This window comes from Alosa alosa, chromosome 14, assembly GCF_017589495.1.
Source record: "Alosa alosa isolate M-15738 ecotype Scorff River chromosome 14, AALO_Geno_1.1, whole genome shotgun sequence".
Classification (NCBI taxonomy): domain Eukaryota; kingdom Metazoa; phylum Chordata; class Actinopteri; order Clupeiformes; family Clupeidae; genus Alosa; species Alosa alosa.
The window spans coordinates 24,396,447-24,415,013 of NC_063202.1; the positions used below are offsets into that span (position 1 = coordinate 24,396,447).

Genomic DNA, 18,567 nt, shown 5'->3' on the forward strand with positions numbered 1-18,567 from the left:
ATGATTATTTATACGATATGCTGAGGCACACGACAGACCAGAGGATATATGCGCACATTTATCATCCATTTCGGGAAAGCAATGTTTCACTAATATTACATGATAATAATAACTGTAAGCTATAACACCTGCAAACTATAACTTTATGGCAAGCTAAAATAACACTGTAAGTTGGACACCGAGTCTACTCATAGCATTATTTGAAAACAAAGGCTATTAAAATACACACACACACCCACTGGTGACCACCTCCAAACCAGCAAGGACGAGGTTGTGCACAAAACTCTATAGGCTACTATTATTATGCATGTTTTAAGTCTGACTGAATAAAATGAGTCCTGTAATTATATATATGTTGAGCATTTACACACTTTTAGCCTACAATCTCCCCAGATACTATTAAGTGAAGATACACACATCCCAAAACATTTTCATTGTTACAGGCTATCATAATTGCTGTGTCATTCTAGTGTCTTTCTGAGTGCGTGCATGTGTAGCCTAGGCATACTGTACGTGTGTGTACCTGCCTGTATGCGCACAGAAATGTGATAGGTTTGCTTGTTGTACTGCGTCAAGATTGACAACAATTTCGACCAATCATGACTGACTTCAGATCTTAAAAAGTTGAGTGCGTTCTGAGGCCGACCACTCGTTGATTTGTTGTGGATAACTTATTTAATTTTTCTCCTCTCCGCGTCGACGACAATCAAATAGCGCAATGTAAAATGCAGATGGCTTCTTTGCTACTGATGCATGTTGCAGAGAAACGCTCAAATGCATGTCAATCAAAAGCGGAGGAGCAGGTGGACACCCACCCAGCCCTCCACACACACACACACACAACAGCCCTCCCTTCATGAAACGTCCCTCTTCATTCTGCTAACATTTACAGTAGCTATTCTGACCTCTTCCTCAATTTGTCCCTGCTGGGTAACGTCTCCTCCTCCGTAACGTCTCTGTCCACCTCCTCCGAATCCACCGGTACTTCTCCTTCCTCTGTCACTACACTGCACATCAAACGTAACGTCTCTCTCCTCCTCCTCCGAATCCACCTGTACTTCGCCTTCCTCTGTGTTAATACACTACACATCAAAGCTGTGTTCCACTCCTTCAGGCTGTGCACTCGATGTCGACGGCCCTGCACCTGCTGTAACAGTCGACCTTGGGGTGAACATTTCTGTGATTTTGACACATTTTGCTGCGTCCACTTTGTCTCGCAGCTTCTGTGTGCCCCCCTTGCGCTTTTGTGGTTTATTAGGCCTACTATCCATTTTCACAATTTCACAGAGGGAAACTCACTTCTCTCCGCGGTCAGACAGCTCAAATGGCAAAATTTGATAACCCTGGGAGGGGAGGGGGAGGGCTGAGATATGTCATAGGACTAGCTCAATGTCCGTCAAGAAAATCAACCAATGGGCCGCGTTTCGTGTCTCAAATACCGTCGCGGTGAATATTTTTATTATTATTATCAAATCATGACAGCCCCGGCCCAAAAATGTGCTTCGGCCCACCGGTACGCCCGATGGCCAGTTCATGCCTGTTAAGGACCTCAACATTTTGATGAAATCAACCCAAACAAGGCCCAAAAGGATCCCTCAGTTGCTCCAGCACCTCCCCTCTTCTGATCAGTTTAGCTGCACCATCACCTCCCCTTTTCTGATCAGTTTAGCTGCTCCAGCACCTCCCCTCTTCTGATCAGTTGACGTTTCTGAAGAGAGCAACACTAAAGACTAGATTCATACAACAAAATAACTTTTCCCAACTTGGAAACTTCAGTCAGAAAGCAATAAAAAAGACATAATCTATAGCCCAGATAAAAAAAGACCTCATCCAAGTTCTATTTCTGAAAGTCTGTTGATAAATGAACATTCCTCCAACAGAAGTGACAAACAAGACGTGCACAGAGGGAAACTCAAGGCAGCGATATTGAGTAATCAATGTGAACAGACATGTCTGGCGACCTTTCTTACGGATGACTGAACAGGAGAATGCTGTGAAATATCGCACTGCCTGAGAACCTGCCATCGAAAGGAAATGAGAGGATATGGTTGGACACATGTAGAGATGAGGAAAGAGTGTGTTTGTGTGTGTGTGTGTGTATAGAAATGTGGAAAGAAGAACATCTACCCAAAGCCCTACACAGAAGATTTGCCACAAAACAACAGACAGTAGTAGAGACAAATTGCAACGGTGCAATTAATCATTGAAAGTTGCTGCAATCCATGTGATACATTTTTCTTGCGATCAAGTTTTTATTTTATTTCAATAAAACCATTCAAAACACAAATACAACAGGTTATGGCATTCTCTTTACAAACACAGAATATCCCTAAGACATAGGAACGAGTCCTAGGATACAGTATACTAAGGAAAAAAAGGTAAAAAAGGAGTAGAAGGTAAAAAAAAACAGTTGAAAAAAAGACAAGGGAGACATCATGGGAAAAAATAGATACTTTCCTCCGACCTGTTTATCAGTCATCATAGAGTTGTCACTATACACACAGCAAAGTGCAACTTTACAATACATCTAATGTGTGGTTGAGATGTCTCTTTAGCTTATTAAGTTGACTTCATGATGACTGGAGTGGATAAAAGATAAGATAAGATAAAATACAGATGGGTGAAGAAACGAAGAAAATGCTTTTAAAAAGAGGCTTCTAGAATCCATGGTGACATCCAGCTTTTCTCTCGTCTAACCCTCTCCTCACCCTTTGTTTGTATCTGCAGCCACACACTTTTCTTTGCCAGAGCACATCACTGTTATCACTTGTCACAGTAAGGGTCTCATGGCGACAAAAGCAGGGCCAAAGGTTCACTTTAGGCCAGGAGCTGTTTTGTCAAACGCATGCTCAGATGCAACTACCCTGCTCACATGGACAAGAGTGTCTGCCACAGGACCTGATGCAAGCAACAGACCCCCTCCCCCCCATTGGACAATACAGGAGTTCTGTGTTGTGATATAAATAATAATAATAATAATAATAATAATAATAATAATAATAATAATAATACATTTTATTTAAAGCACCTTTCATTACACCCAAGGTCACTTCACAAACAAAAAAGGTCTTGAAGAGATATGTTTTAAACTCAGTAATTGAGTCACAGTGTCTGATGTTGTCTGGCAGGGAATTCCACAGCATGGGGGTGATGTAGCTGAAAGCCCGCTTTGTAAAGCGTTTAACAAAACCGCTCCTGGCCTAAAGTGAACCTTTGGCCCTGCTAATGATTGACTTGTCCACTCCACTGGTGGAGATCCAGCCCTGGTGTGGCTCTTTGTGACAGGTATGTAATAACAGTTTAAAAGTGTTGCTGATATTTCCAATTAATGTCTCTGCCAAAAGATGCCGCTGGCTATTTTCTCGATGAGTGTTTCACTTATCTCCTGCAGTAAAATGAACACAATGACAGCTCTGCTCAGCCAGACAAACCCAACTAAACCCAGATAGATTTGCAAATTGTCATATTGTCATAGAGCCACGGGCCATTAATGTGTGTGAGCTGCACAATTGGCTCAGCCAGACAAATCAAAACATCACAAGCAGATGAACATTATTAGCCAAAACCAGATAGATTAGCAAATGATCATATAATTTGTGTGAGCTGCATGCAGCTAGCTGAGAAGGACAAACGCTGACTGTAACCACAATAATATGAGCAGCCACTCTATCCCACGATAAGCCAACTTCCTCTGTACCATCAGCCACTCTATCCAACGATAAGCCAGCTTCCTCTATCAGCCACGCGATAAGCCAACTTCCTATCAGACATGCTATCCAACGATAAGCCAACTTCCTCTGTACTATCAGCCACGCTATCCAACGATAAACCAACTTCCTCTATCAGCCACGCGATAAGCCAACTTCCTCTGTACTATCAGCCACTCTATCCAACGATAAGCCAACTTCCTCTGTACTATCAGCCATGCTATCCAACGATAAGCCAACTTCCTCTGTACTATCAGCCACTCTATCTAACGATAAGCCAACTTCATCTGTACTATCAGCCACGCTATCCAACGATAAGCCGACTTCCTCTGTACTATCAGCCACGCTATCCAACGATAAGCCAACTTCCTCTGTACTATCAGCAGCAACCATCAACAAGTAGCGTATTTGGTCTCAGCAACCATCAACAAGTACACTATTTGACACATTCATGTGAGCAACAGATGAATTCCCTTCAATTTCAGCCAATCAAATGATAGTTTGTCTAAACTGGTTTTCCTGGAGATCTACACCTTTTGAGTAGCCTAGAAATCTAGACGCACCCTAGCCAGGGCTAGTCTAGCAACTCTCCATTGGCTTGTGAGCTCGAAAAATTAAACTTCTATCAGGCCAATCAAATCATGTAAAGTCGTTAGGCGGGCTTAACATAATGATTGATGGCAGAGTTGCAACGGTTTGGCTTGAATTCCCTGCTACTTGAAAACAAAGAAGATGGATGTTGCTGTTGGTAAACAGTCTGACACGAGTTAAGCTTTTTTTTAAGTTGGCAAAAGTTTTAACTAGCCAACTAGCTCCGCTGGTGGGAAAACGCATGGGACTCATAGCTGTCCTATTGCATGCAGAGGGAATTTAAAAGGCAACCGATTATCCCGCCCCTCGGACTGAGCACTGCGAACGGTGAGTGCCCAGACCCTACATTTTAATTGAAGGCTACCTTTTGAGGACATGTCAAAATGAATATGACTTAACAACAAAAACAATATGAATGAGTTCGCTAAAATATTGCTAGGGACAATTTCATCATTCCAAAATATTGGTAGGGATGGTATGGTATTGGTATGGTCCATATGCTCAACAAAAACTCTACTTCCTTAAGCAACTGAAGAAGTTTCATGTAAGCAAACATCTGTTGATGCATTTCTACAAAGCCATCATCGACAGCATCATTACTTCATCCATCACTGTTTGGTAAGGGAGTTCAGACAGCCGCATCAAAAAGAAATTAGAGAAGGTTGTCACCAAAGCCTCCAACATAATTGGTTGTGACCTACCACCAGTTTACTCTATGTACTCTGAGCGGACCTTAAACTGTGCTTCTGGAGTAATCAAAGATCCCTCTCATCTAAACCATCACTTGTTCCAGCTTCTCCCCTCTGGAAGACGTTACAGGTCCATAAGAACTGAACCCACTCGTTTCAAAAACAGCTTCTTCCCCTCAGCAATCAGATTACAGAACAGTACTAAATGTATGATGTTTTTTTTCTTCTATTGGATTGAGCTACCTCTGTAACAAAAAAATACCACCAATTCTTGGATGACAATAAATAATTTTTATCTATCTATCTATCTATCTATGCAAACATATGCCCTTGATTACAACTACTTACTGCTGTCATTCTTCATTACTAATCATTACTAATTACTTCATTACTATCATTCTTCATTACTAATAATATTAATACCCTTCATTGTTAACACTGAAGAATTAACACTGTCCATCATTAACTGTGCAATAAGCAGTTGTCCTTTGTACAGCCAATTTCACTTAGAGCTCCATGTGAAATAACCCCATGCTAAATGTCAGTCTCAGGCACAATATATCCATATTGTGAACTCAGAAAACACCTGAACAGGCAAGCCGATACGGAATTTGTACACTGAAGAACATGACAAACTTTGACAAACTTTGGCTTTTCTGGGAAATAACATACTTATAAATAAAAAAAAAATAACATACTTAATTCAATAATAAAAAAACAAATCAGCAGCTGACTGTTTGAGTTTGTCCATGTCTTTTGTCAGTAAGTAATGTGACAGCTGAAGATGTTTGGAGGGACTCTCCGTGTGAGCTTCAGAGCATTTTTTCCCATCTCTGCAGTGTGTGGTGTTTCGCAGCAGTAGGTCGCCTCTGCTGCAGCTGTCATAAAGTGGAGCGATATGTTGCAGTTCCACTGACTGACAAAACAACCTGTCTTTGACTTTGTCTCCCCTCCTCCCTCTTTCTCTCTCTGTCTCCCTCTCTCTCTTTCTCTCTCTTTTTCTCTCTCCTTTTGCCTCCCCTCATCTCTCTCTATCTCTTTCTGTGTGTGCTAAAAGTACAGTTGCCTTAATTACAGGCTTTCTGCTACCTCCTTCTGCTTCTAGAGTGTCAGTTCTGTCAGCGTGAGGAACATCTTAATAGTCTCTGATTGAATTAAAGGGGCCTGAGTTTTAGTGGAGATGGTTGTCCAGGCTTGTCCAGGCTGTCATCCGGACAATCCGGACAATCCATCATAGGTCAGACAAGGAAAAACTTTATAATTATAAAGACTAAAAGTCCTCAATTCACAAGGTGCTATCAAACAGTGTGTCTTCTCATTGTGTGAGACTTGTCACTTGCAAACCTGTTGAACATGGGGAGGTCAGATGGAATAATGTTTTTCTGACATCTCGCATGGAGAGTGATGTGGAAGTCCTTTGTGCTTTCTTAAGTGGTCCCCTAAACACATAAAACTGTATTTGTGCAATTTTACTTTTTAATCTTCTAGATCAGCGGTCCCCAACCACCGGGGCGGGACATTCCTAACCGGGCCGTAGCCTACGACATGAGTTTAAAAAAAAATGCATGCAAACTAAACTCAATTTAAAGGGAAACTTGGCAGGATTTCCCCCTCTGCTGGAGAAATTGCACATTATGCTATTTCAAACTGTGTGAAAAGGTAATGATAAAGCACATGGATTTGTTTACAAGCTAGCGAACTGTTAGCATAAGTTTGGCAGAACTATGTGGATGTTACAAGGTAAGAAACACGATTTAAAACGAGTTTCTTGTTTCTCACTTCTCTTTCCGGGACGGTAGTCTCAATGTTTCCCCGCCTGGGGACGCTAGGCGCAGCGGGGAAAGTCACCATTTTCACCGGAACAGGTCATTTAACCATCCAAATGATTTCTAAACGGGTTTATTACGTTGAAATAGTTGCCAAGTTCCCCTTTAATTCGCAATAATGTCACATTTTTACATGACATAGGCCTATATGCAGTTGTTTGATTGCACGCATGTTTGCATTTTGCAAGGTCTATTTTCTTACGTCTGTCTGTCCCGCCTTCAACACTTTACATATTGCCTTCAGCGCTGCGCAGCCTCAGGTCAGCTCACTTCACTTGATCAGTTCTTGGCGAACGGTAGTGTCACACGAAGTTAGCTAAACTGCTAGAATGAGCAACAAAAAACAAGCATCTTTAGCAGGTCACTGGCCAGAGTGTTTTAGTTGCGAAAGCCGCTGCAGAGATTTCTTACAGAAAAAAAGTCACAGTTAGCTGCACATTTTAGTGATGAGGACTGGGTGTCAAAACTAACTTACCTGTGTGACATATTCGGGTTGCTTAATGACCTCAACCTGTCACTCCAGGGGAGAATGACGACTGTCTTTAAACTGGCAGATAAAGTCGCTGCATTTAAAGCCAAGCTTGATTTGTGGGGACGACGAGTGGACCGGGGTGTATTTGATATGTTCCAAACTGTAGTGGGGGTTTTGGGAGAGACTGAGGCAGGGCCCTTTCTCTCGCAGCTGGTGCGCAATCACCTTGTTGCGCTTTCAAATGAGTTTGAGCGTTACTTCCCATCCTCCAAAGATCCACGGCAAACCAATGAGTGGGTCCGCAACCCATTTGTCAATAACCCGAATAGTCCTAACTTGTCAGCGCAGGAGGAAGAGCAATTGATCGAAATTGCAAATGACGGTGGTTTTAAGTAACACAGTCTCACTCCCTACTCGCCAAAGGTCTGACGCATGGTCAAGGGTTCTTGGCGTCAGATTCCAACGAGAAAGGTGTACCTTCTGCGTTGTTTTCCGACGTGGGGGTCCGTCAGATAGACATTCATGTTAATCCCTCATCGTCAAATATAGACGAAAGGAAATAAATGTCCATCAAAGGTGATGCCGTCATTAAATTAATAGCACCTTGTGAATTAATAACTTTGAAAAAGCACTGGTAGTTTACTTACAAGACGATTTATACAGACAGTATCTTCACGAAGTTTAGCGTTTGCAGCCATCTTGAATTTAGTCACGATAAGTCGAGCAACGAGTAAGAATGAACAGGTATGATAAGGGATCAGATTCCAAAAATAATTTAGTGGAAATGCATGGATTCCAGTTGCTGCTACTGGAAGAAAAAAAAATGATACCGAGTGTGAACGTTTTACACCCTCGTAAATGGGTGTAAAACAGTGATTTATTTGCATGGCTAGCCCGATGCTGAAGCACCACTATCGGATGGGAAGTAACTTTAAAAGCTGTTGGTAGCATCGGCTAACTAGCGCCAGATTTTGGAGTGCAGGGGACAAGCCGAGATGGGCTATGAGACATACGTTCACACTCTGTATCATTTTTCAATACACTTTAGGTCAATATCACACCGGAATTCTCCTTTAAATCTAGTTTAAAGGTAATCAAGATTACATTTAAACCATCCTTTTAATTTTGGCTTGGAGCAACTCAAGCAAGATACCATCAATGGCCTCAAGCAGATCAACAGCACAGCTCTGCCTGGAAAGCTGAAACTGTGGTGTTTTCAGTTTGGGCTGCAGCCCCGGGATATAGTGGGACATGTCCAACATGGCAGAGGTGGCCTTGGTTTGGAAGCAACAACAACAACCTGGCAAAAGGCTACTCCAGCTGAGCGACGGCACATGGTGGTGGAGGAAGTGCGCCACCAGGAGGAAGCAGCTAGGTGTGCCACAGCAGTCTCCCAAGCTCAGCAAGGCCGCTGGATGAAGTGGGAAGACGTGGAGAGGAGGAAAATCACATGGAGCGATCTGTGGAGCATGGAGTCCAACAGACAACAGACAGACAACAGAAGTTTCATCATTAGAGCCACATATGATGTCCTGCCCTCTCCAACCAACCTACATGTCTGGTATGGACAGGACCCAGCCTGTCTCCAGTGTGCAGCCCCGGCAACCCTCAAACACATCTTGGTGGGTTGCAAGACCAGCCTAACACAGGGAAGATACACCTGGCGCAACAACCAGGTGTTGAAGTGCTTGTCTGCCGAACTGGAGAACAGGAGGGTGACCACCAATGCCATGTCTCAAAACGCCCTGACTACAATCCCACGGAAAACAACTTTCGTTCGGGAAGGGGAGAAAAGAGGGACCAAGTCATCTCCTCCGGATCCAGGCCCACTGAACGCAGCTTGTGGACCCACCCGAAATTGCTGCGACCAACCTGCGCCCAGACCTGGTCCTCTGGTCCAAATCCTGCCAGCGTGTCTTCATTGTTGAGCTGACCGTCCCATGCAGGGCCGTTTCAAGGAATTTGGGGGCCCCAAGCAAAATGGACATGGAGCCCCCCACCACCGCACGCAAAGCATACAGGAACCACAGCATAGCCATACAGTTTAAGTTCACCCACACTTTATATAAATAAAAAATGTTGACAGTGCAAATACTGCTGTTGCATATATATACTGTGCATTAGTTTTGAACATTTTGATCATTTGAACATTTGCAAAAACACACACACAAACATTTGGTGTCCCGGAAAAAGATTATCAATTTTCCGGGACAGACATTCATAAAAGAGAACAATCCCGGGAAAACCAGAACGTGTGGTAACCCTGTCCCAAGCTAATGTTATACATTGAACTAGGCCTACTTGTAGCTCAACGTAGCATTTAAGCATTCTGCTGTTTGAGAATTAGACAGACGCACCTGGTGCTTTAAAGACAGTAAACAGCTGGTGTGCATGAATACTGCTAGGCATGAATGTTCCAGTCTGCTTTGATGCACAGAATTTATCGTGTGGTTTTCCTAAACCCCATTTGGTAAATAGATTATCACGGTCGAATAGTTAGTATAGCAGAGAAGCTATGCCACTTTCATCAAAACCTTATTACAAAGCTATAGCAATGTTATGTCTTTAAATACGATAAACAGTGATTCTGTAACAGATCTGCATCTTCCTTATCCCGTTATTAAACATATTACAGCATGTAACCATATTCCGTCCATTCGGAAAAAAAAGTTGTGCTAACTGTTCTAGTTTGTTACAAGCAGCATGGGCCGTCAGGCAGGTAGTTAACATAAACATTTTTTGCTAGGCTAACCTTCCTGCTGCAACATTACACCATTTGTACAAGACAAGTAGAGCTATTTTATCCAGTGTAATTTATCACTTACCACTATCTTGTTTTTTCTTGTCATCCTCTTCCTTTCTCTTCTTTCTTTTCTGGCTTCCGGACGCAAAACTCCGCTTCATTATGACTGCCGAGGTTTTATATTTTCCCGGCAGCAGAGATCACGAACCTGGCTGGCTGGCTGCTGTCAGCGACTACTGAGAGGGGCCCCCTTGAGGGGGATCCCAGTATTGCCGGTAACAGTTTTGTTGCACTTTACTGCATTGACTATTAAGGGACGCTCACAGTTTGTCGTTGCATTTTATTCTTAACCAGTCGTTAAGTCTTGGGGCCCCAAGCAATTGCTTGGTTTGATTGCCTTCTAGCGATAGGCCTGGTCCCATGGGAAGATGCCATCAATGAGGCATTTGAACGGAAGAGACTGCGATATGCCAACTTAGCAGCTGAAGCAGAGGGGCGGGGCTGAAATGTGAAGGTGTGGCCAGTTGAGGTCGGCTGTAGAGGCTTTGTAGCCAGGTCCACCACAAGGCTCCTGAAGGAAGTAGGGATCAGAGGACAGGCCCAACGGAAGGCAATTAAAGAACTTGCCACTGCAGCAGAACGGAGCAGTCACTGGCTGTGGCTGAAACGTAAGGATGCAATATGGGCTGCCAAGTGACCGCGTGGTGCCACCGTGTGCCACACACCCGGGGCTGATCATGCTGTGGTGGGCCAACCTCTGCAGAGGGTGTCTTGTTATAAGTGGCCAAAACACCCAATGATGTGTGGGGCAAACAACTGATGATGTGGCGTGCTGGTGGCACCACGTGATCACTGCCAAATCTCACCCCACCCAAGAGGATATCTCCAGCGACGGTCAATTGATGTGCTGAATATTAGGGATATTAAACAACTAGTCCTATTAAGAAGCCTCATATAAACCTGGATTAATTTTAACCTTGTTGCTCAAATGCTTTAAACTCTGGTGGTTTACATTACATTTCTGAAATGGCTGCATATATCAGATGGTTTGAAGAAAATCGAGTCCCACGAAGGAAAATTAGAGACCGTCTCAACCCAATGGAGTTTTATGATGATGAGGAATTTTCAAAGAGGTACCGTTTCAACAAGGAATCTGTCATAAGATTAAATAAAAAAATCATGTACATATCATGTCAAATGCATTTCAAGGCCACCTAGTAGGTGACAACGGATATCCCTGTCGCACCTACTTGATGACGCCTCTTTTAAACCCTCAAACACCAGCAGAGAGACGATACAATGCCAGCCACATTGAAGCAAGAGGTCTTGTGGAGAGAGTTTGGAGTTTGGAAACAAAGGTTTCCTTGCTTACATAATGGACTTCGAACAAAGCTAGAGACAACATTAAAAGTCATTGTGGCAGTAGCAGTGCTGTACAATTTCGGAAAGAGAGTTGGAGATGAGCTGCCAGAGGAGGCTGAAGAGGATCCCCATGAGGACCGTGTACATGGCCAAGAGGAGCATGCCACAGCAAATGGAAATGCTGTTCGAAGAACCTTGATAGATAACCATTTCACTGCATAGTTAAGGTGTGTATGATCAGGTTTATAATACATCTATGTTCATATAACATATATATAATCTTAAAATAATCCTGTGCATATTCAAGCAGTATAATGCAATAGTAGTACAGTGTTAACATCCTTTATGTTCTTGTGTGTTTTCTTTGTTTAGGTCATGGGATTCAGCACTCATGTAGCCACCTATGCAGCCTACCCGCCTCTTACAAACCTTTGCAGCCAAGCCACCACATAACCTGACATGCAGACATCTATCGTTTTTACAGGAATCTGTTTACATTCTTTCTGTTTACATTATTCTATTCTATTCAAAAATATGCTCTGATATGGTTGCCTTCATTTCACTGCAATTAATATAAGAACAGAAGTGTAGTATATTGAAATTCACAGAGTAATTAGAACTGTTCAATCAATGAAAATGTTTTAATTATTTTAAACAGGTCAGATAAATAAATAAAATAACACATTCTCAATTGATATACATACAGTAGGCCTACACTTCATTGAAAAGCATCTCCATAGGTTGTAAACCTGTCTTGTGTGTATCTTTTTGAAGCTGCAGTACTTCTTTCAGTAAAATAAGCACTTCTCTCTGCAATATTGCATTTTTAATTTGAATCATATTTTTCTCTTTCTCCAATTTCAATACTTCAAAATGATATTCAGTTAAGTCTTTCTTATGCCTATTGCTGTTTGAGGGGCTGATTGGATCTGAACAGACTGGTTTCGGGGACAGGGTTGGTCCCTCGCAGATACGTTGTCATGATGGCAAGAGCAGAGAGGGCCGGCATTGTATCTCCATCATTGAGTTCTGAAATACAAACACGTTTGAAACAGTTTGGTACGGCACAATAAATGAAGAAAACGTTAGCTGTAGCCTACTGTTAGATGTAACGTCAGGTGGCGACACAGATGAAACATTGTTACACTTAACTAGCCTAGCCTAGTCAAAGTTACAGTTAGGTCTAACGTTACATTTGCGTAGCCAAACCGTTACCTAACGTTAAATTAGGCTACATCGTTAACGTTAGGCACACACATTAAACATAACGTTATTTTGCTAGCTATGTAAGACTACAGCTAACGCCAGCTAAAACGGTAGCATTAGCCTACAATTATTATATGATAATAATAGCGTTACATAGTTGTGTGAACAAGCTCGGCGACTCACCTTTGAAGCTGGATGTTGCTAGCACTGGCTGATCAGCAATGGCATCGTCTTCAAAGGGATTTGGCAAGGGGGTTATTTGCTGTGGAATCACCTGGACTATCTTTGCTGACAACACATCCATTTCTCCAGATGGGGGGCCTCCTCCGGTGAGAAAAGTGTCCCTTCTTTCCTTGGCAGCATCTTTTTTCGCCTTTGCTTTCAGGTTTTTCCAGCAGGCTTTTTATTGTTCACATCATACCTTACGGCAGCGTCTAGAACGTCCGCAGAGGTCGGCCATCTTACTACAGTCAAGCTTTCTGTCAGAATCTGTGGAACCTGAGGCAAACTGAGGTAAGGTCCGTGATCTGCACAAACATAAATACTCTTATCTCGCTGACATTTTGATGGATTTACAAACAGTTTGGTTTCTTAAAAACGTTATTAACGTGGTTATAATCCTGGATGCTTGAACATGTTGAAATCGCAGCTTTTCTCTTCAAAAAACGACTTAATCGTGCAGCTTTGTTGTGTATCATGGCTAGGCTACTACCTAGCACCTAATCATTTTACATCGATGGGAGGCAGAATTGGTCTTTCTTTTCAATATAACTTGAAAGCATAATAAGTTGCTCATGGTGTTTATTTTCGGGTTGGTTTGTTAAAAACATCTTACATCATGATTTCTACAGGAAATTGCTGACTTGTGAAGATGCCAGACTTTTGTGCAGCCTATGGATGCGCTAATCAACGTTGTCTGGAAGTGAGAACCCGTGGGATTACCTTTCACCAGTAAGATATTAGCTCATTATTATGATTTATTTTTAGGATAATCGTTAGTTACTTAGTGGAAGTATGTTCAATACAGGTTATGTTACACAGGAACAGCGGGGCTATGACAATAGTATTAATATATTGTTGTTGACACAAGGCTTTTTAATAGGAATGAATCAATGACCGTTTGACTGATGGTTGTCCCAAAAGATCTTAGCTGCTGACTATCTAGTTCAATCATAGCAATGTTAGTGCTAATCTATCAATCTTGTCGGTCAATGTGGACTGTAGTCCGTGGAGTGTTTGGGTTTTACTTCACACAAAAAGAAGACCCAAATGAGGTGACTGAGGAGCTATTGGAAGTTGGGCGGATTTAGCTAATGTATCTAGCAGCTAGCCCACTGTTTAATTACTGTCTTAATTTTTCCCGCATGCGAGCGGTGGAGAATATGATCGCTATATTATTACGGACAGTAGAATAAAAGCTATAAAACTAGTGTCACTGACATCGGAAAACTGGGTTGCGATTCAGTGTAAAGCCTGTCTCCTCCAAACTAAACATTAAGTGGCGTCTCTTCAGAGCTGTCATTTTCTTGATCTGGCTGCCTGCCTGAGGTGCATTAGATTTATTGAGAGGTGGGTAAACTATTTCTGAAATTTCAGAGGTGGGTAAACTTCACTTATGTTTAGCTCCACTAAAAATATATTTATTCAAAATTGGAAATATGTATTGTATGGTTATTTGTCTCAAGGCCTCAATTATTCACAAGTATGCAGTGTTATAAATGCATGGTGTACAGGGTGTGGATTTCAACATGTATTGTAATCTACATATTTTAGAACATTATTCTATTTTTCAGGACATAACATGATTATTCATAAGTATGCAGTGTCATAACTATATCTCTGAAGTTTATAACGAACCAATCCATTTAAAAAATGGTTGAAAATTGAGCAAGTTATGGTTATTTAAAAAGTACATTTACCCCTACCAACTCAATGTTATGGGGAGTGAGCTGCCTGTAGCAAGATGGCCGCCATGTGCGGACGTTCGACTCCGTTGGCCAGCGAAGCAGACGAGACATCTAGTGTTCTATATCTATGGTTCACATCACGCTTGTCCTTGATTCCCACAGAGCCATTGAAACTTGTGCAGAGCTCGACCCATGCCTTTTTGTCAGAGTGTAATTATCCGTTCGTTTGTCTTCAATTATTTTTGCGTGTTGTTCCATTAATTGGTATAATAAGTGTTTTTCGTGAGTTGTAAAATTTCAGCTCCGTACTCGCTGTGACATTTTCCTTAGGACAGGCATTAACGTTAGTCAATAGAACGTTTAAAATATTTAAAATGTATGCTATCTTTGGCTTCGCAGGCGTTTGCTTGCTACTTTCTATGAGACAGTTTACAAAAGTAGGCGTATGATTTAAGAGAATAGCCTAAAATTGTCGCTCGCTTATGTACACTGATCCATCATGGCGGACTATAATCACCGATCAAGGTTTTAATCGCAGGTTAAAGGGGTCATAGAATGCAAAACCGAGTTTACTTTGTCATAGATGAATAGCGATAGTTCAGTGGGTGAAATGGACATACAGAGAACTTCAAAACCCCACCAACACCTCCTTCCTATGCAAATCTCACAATTCTAAACTCCCGCCATAAAACGGGTGAATCCCAACGAAGCTGCAAGTTTACGCAAACTCGCAGGTGGTACCTTATTTGGCTCTGGCCTGTACATTTGTCACGCCTCAAAATTTACATACAGACCAGCCCACGGGTGCTCTGAGCCCAGGAACGCGAATGGAGAGCGAAGATGAGACAAACACTAGTTTAGCTGCCTGCTCGTTTCCTTCCACAGGAATTATAAAGCAGACAGTTCTTCAAGGATTTCGAAAATGAGCCACGGTCGTAAATGCAGTGTTCCAGGCTGAAACTTAGGCTACAAAGAAAGCTGAGTCTTTCCATAGTCTTCCTAAGGATTCAAAAGTTCGAGGGGCATGGATAATGTTTTTCTACCAAAAGATCCCTGCAAAGTTCGACACTCCGTTATTAATTTGCAAAACATTTCACCGAAGGCAGTTTTCAAAACCTTGGACAGTTAAGCAGGATTTGCTATGCTGCTGTTACTGAAACGAGGGGCTGTTCCGACCGTAAGGTCATCACAACCACATGCTGTAAGTATTATTTTGTCGCTAAGCAGTTATTAGTAGTGATGGGTAAATGAAGCCTCGAGCGCTACTCGGCACATTTCCCTAATGTGCCGAGTAATGTGCCGAAGCTTTGAAACATGGAAGACAAGGAAAACACAGCGACATCTGGTGGTTTGCATAAATTATCGCAGCCACGGACTAGTGAAAAGAATGCCTACAACGTTTAACACAATAACAAAGCTTTGAAATGTTCTCATTCATTACATTAAAAGTGTTGCAAGAAATTTGCATTTCTGTTTGTCTCAATTCAATACAATAAAATACGATTAGGCAACATAATCCCGTCACTCGTTATCACGTGAAGATTGGTGTTTCCGTGGAGGCGTAAAAATCATGTGTTATCCCAGTCAATGATCCAATCGGTCTCCCATCCACTTAACGACCGCAGTAGACACTACTAGCTTCTGAACCAGGACGAAGTATTATCAACCTCAACACGCTATGGACGAGAGTGAAAAGGAAACGACCAGGCGCCTAATTAAACCAAACCCTACATGGCCTGACATAGTTTGACGTTTCATGAATCAAACTTTCAATAAAAGGAAAATATTATGTCAGCCATTATTGTTAGGCCACATATAAATTATTAGCCTGTATTGCTTTTAAATTACATGATTGAAGTTGAGACAAGATTGCAACGCAGACACGTTTTAACGTCATTGTTCTAAATGGCAAAGCTTTAGGCTAGGCCTAGGCTATTTCTTCTTTATTTCTATGTGCATGATATTATGGATTATGGACATTTTCCAGAAAGAAAAGAACGTAAATTTACAAACAGAGAAAGCATCCAATATAAAACAGGGCTACCCACAAATTTCGCCTGACTCTTGCAATACAACACAACTCATTCCGACACTAGAGCGGGTGCCCTGGTTCGCGCAATTCAAAGCCTTTGAATCAGATTCCGAAGCAGTCACGTGGGTGTGTGTCCCAAACAAAGCTTCAGACGTCACACTCACAAACCGAGGCCTCGTTTGTCATCAGTCACGTGATTTTTATGGAAACGACACAAGCCTCGAACCGGGACTTCATCTGGCACGCCCCTTTCTGCTCGACACAAGCTCCGAAGCCTCGCTTCATTGGGCACATCACTAGTTATTAGCCATGCTAACGTGTATCTAGCAAGTATAATGTGTGATTTAGTTAATTGGCAAGGCTATTTAATTTTCCTGTGTGTCCTTCGGATAATACCTGTGTTGTCATGTTAACCTACATTTTACTATGCATGTTTGTCAAGATCTCTTGACAGGTTATGTTCTCAGCAAGATAGCTAACTGAAGCTGAATAACACGATAGTTTGGTTGCTAAGCCGTAATATAACCCATACCCATATAACACATACGTTTTTGACGTCAGAAGTGGAAACAACTTCACGTTATCAATTCAAATGATATCTAGTCGATATGTTGAAAACCGTGTTTAGAGACAATGGATTTATTTGCACGTTCTTATTTTAAAACATTACAAGAACGGCAACATGACAAACGCAGCATGCCAAACAGATGCTCCAAGTGCGGGGCTTAGAATATTAGCAAATGCTTTTGTTGTGAGTTAACAGCTTGGTGTGTGCATGCAAAAGTGACTTTCACTTGTGTTACAACATTTCTGTTGTTTGGTTTAGGTTTTATCTTGCAGCCATGCACTTCAATGAGAATGCGGAGTCCCCACAACGGAAGAGAGCCAAGGAGAAACTATGTACAGACAAACAATTTGTAAGTTTAATAAAATATATATTTTATTACAAACAACAAATCAAAATGTGCAACAGTATAGGCACTAAAAAGAACTTATAGATTCACACACATTAGGCTGTCTTAGACCTGATGCTACTGGTGTCGAAATCATCATCAGTACTGTAAACAAAGTACAATGTTCAGGGCCATACAATTTGTTTATTGTACAGTACGTATACAGCCTACAATGCACTGTATTACAGTATCCAATATAAGTCCTCTTTCTTGTCCTCTTCGAGATCATCAAAGACCCTGTTCATTGGGATGCCGTCCAGCGGATTCCTGTGCCACAGGACTTGTGTGCTCAGCTTGACAGACCTTCCATGGAGGATGCTGTTGCTGAACATGTGTCACGGTTCAGTCAAAAAGGGGTCTGAATCCAATGTACTGCCCTGAAGTATCTGGAAGCTCCCTCCATATGCGTAGCACCACACACAAGGGGATACATGAGTATCACTGGACGATTGTTGGAAAAAAAAAAAGTTTATCATTTTGTGATGTTGATCAAACTGTGTTTTTGCAATATGCTGAACCAATAATGAATGTGTATTGGTTAAAAATATTTTATTTATATACTGTAACTGCTAACACTTGTATCAGATTGTCCTCACCTTTCCATCCCTCTGATTCTCAAACGGCCACGGTCAGCTCTGTAAATATGCATTGCATTTTGCAAAGAATATAGAGGCACAACGGAGCAAAGCCATGATGGTCATTCAGGTCAGCTCCTCAGGAACCTGGGTCATTCTTTTAATAACCTGTAAAAACAAACATAATTTCCCTGCTGTTATTTCGTAATTTTGAATGAGCAGGTAGCACAAAGTAGCAAATGTCTCCAGTACTAATTACTAGAGTTGTAAGAACACATATTAGGCTACTACATGGAAAGAAGGTAATAATCTCAATCAGATGTCAGCAGGATAGTTACAAGATTACATTAGACCTACTGACTGTACCTACTGTATTTTAAACAGTGATATTTATAGGATTTTTGATTATTGTACTCTACTCCATGGTACTATGTAAATTGCCCCTTGGGGATAAATAAAGTGTTTTTGAATTGACACAAAGTAGGCCTAGTAATATTTTCGTTG

The 18,567-nt window shown here is 41.8% G+C and overlaps 1 protein-coding gene and 1 long non-coding RNA gene across 5 annotated transcripts in view; one reads left to right on the forward strand and one right to left on the reverse strand.

The window, feature by feature from the left end:
- Positions 1–18,567, reverse strand: part of rxfp1 (relaxin family peptide receptor 1) — a 119,952-nt gene that overhangs the window by 43,771 nt on the left and 57,614 nt on the right. The gene's annotated exons all lie outside the window — the stretch shown is intronic.
- LOC125307405 lies at positions 13,060–17,803 on the forward strand. Its single transcript, XR_007195706.1, has 4 exons — positions 13,060–13,109; positions 13,448–13,547; positions 17,362–17,452; positions 17,713–17,803. It is a non-coding gene; the product is annotated as an uncharacterized LOC125307405 (long non-coding RNA).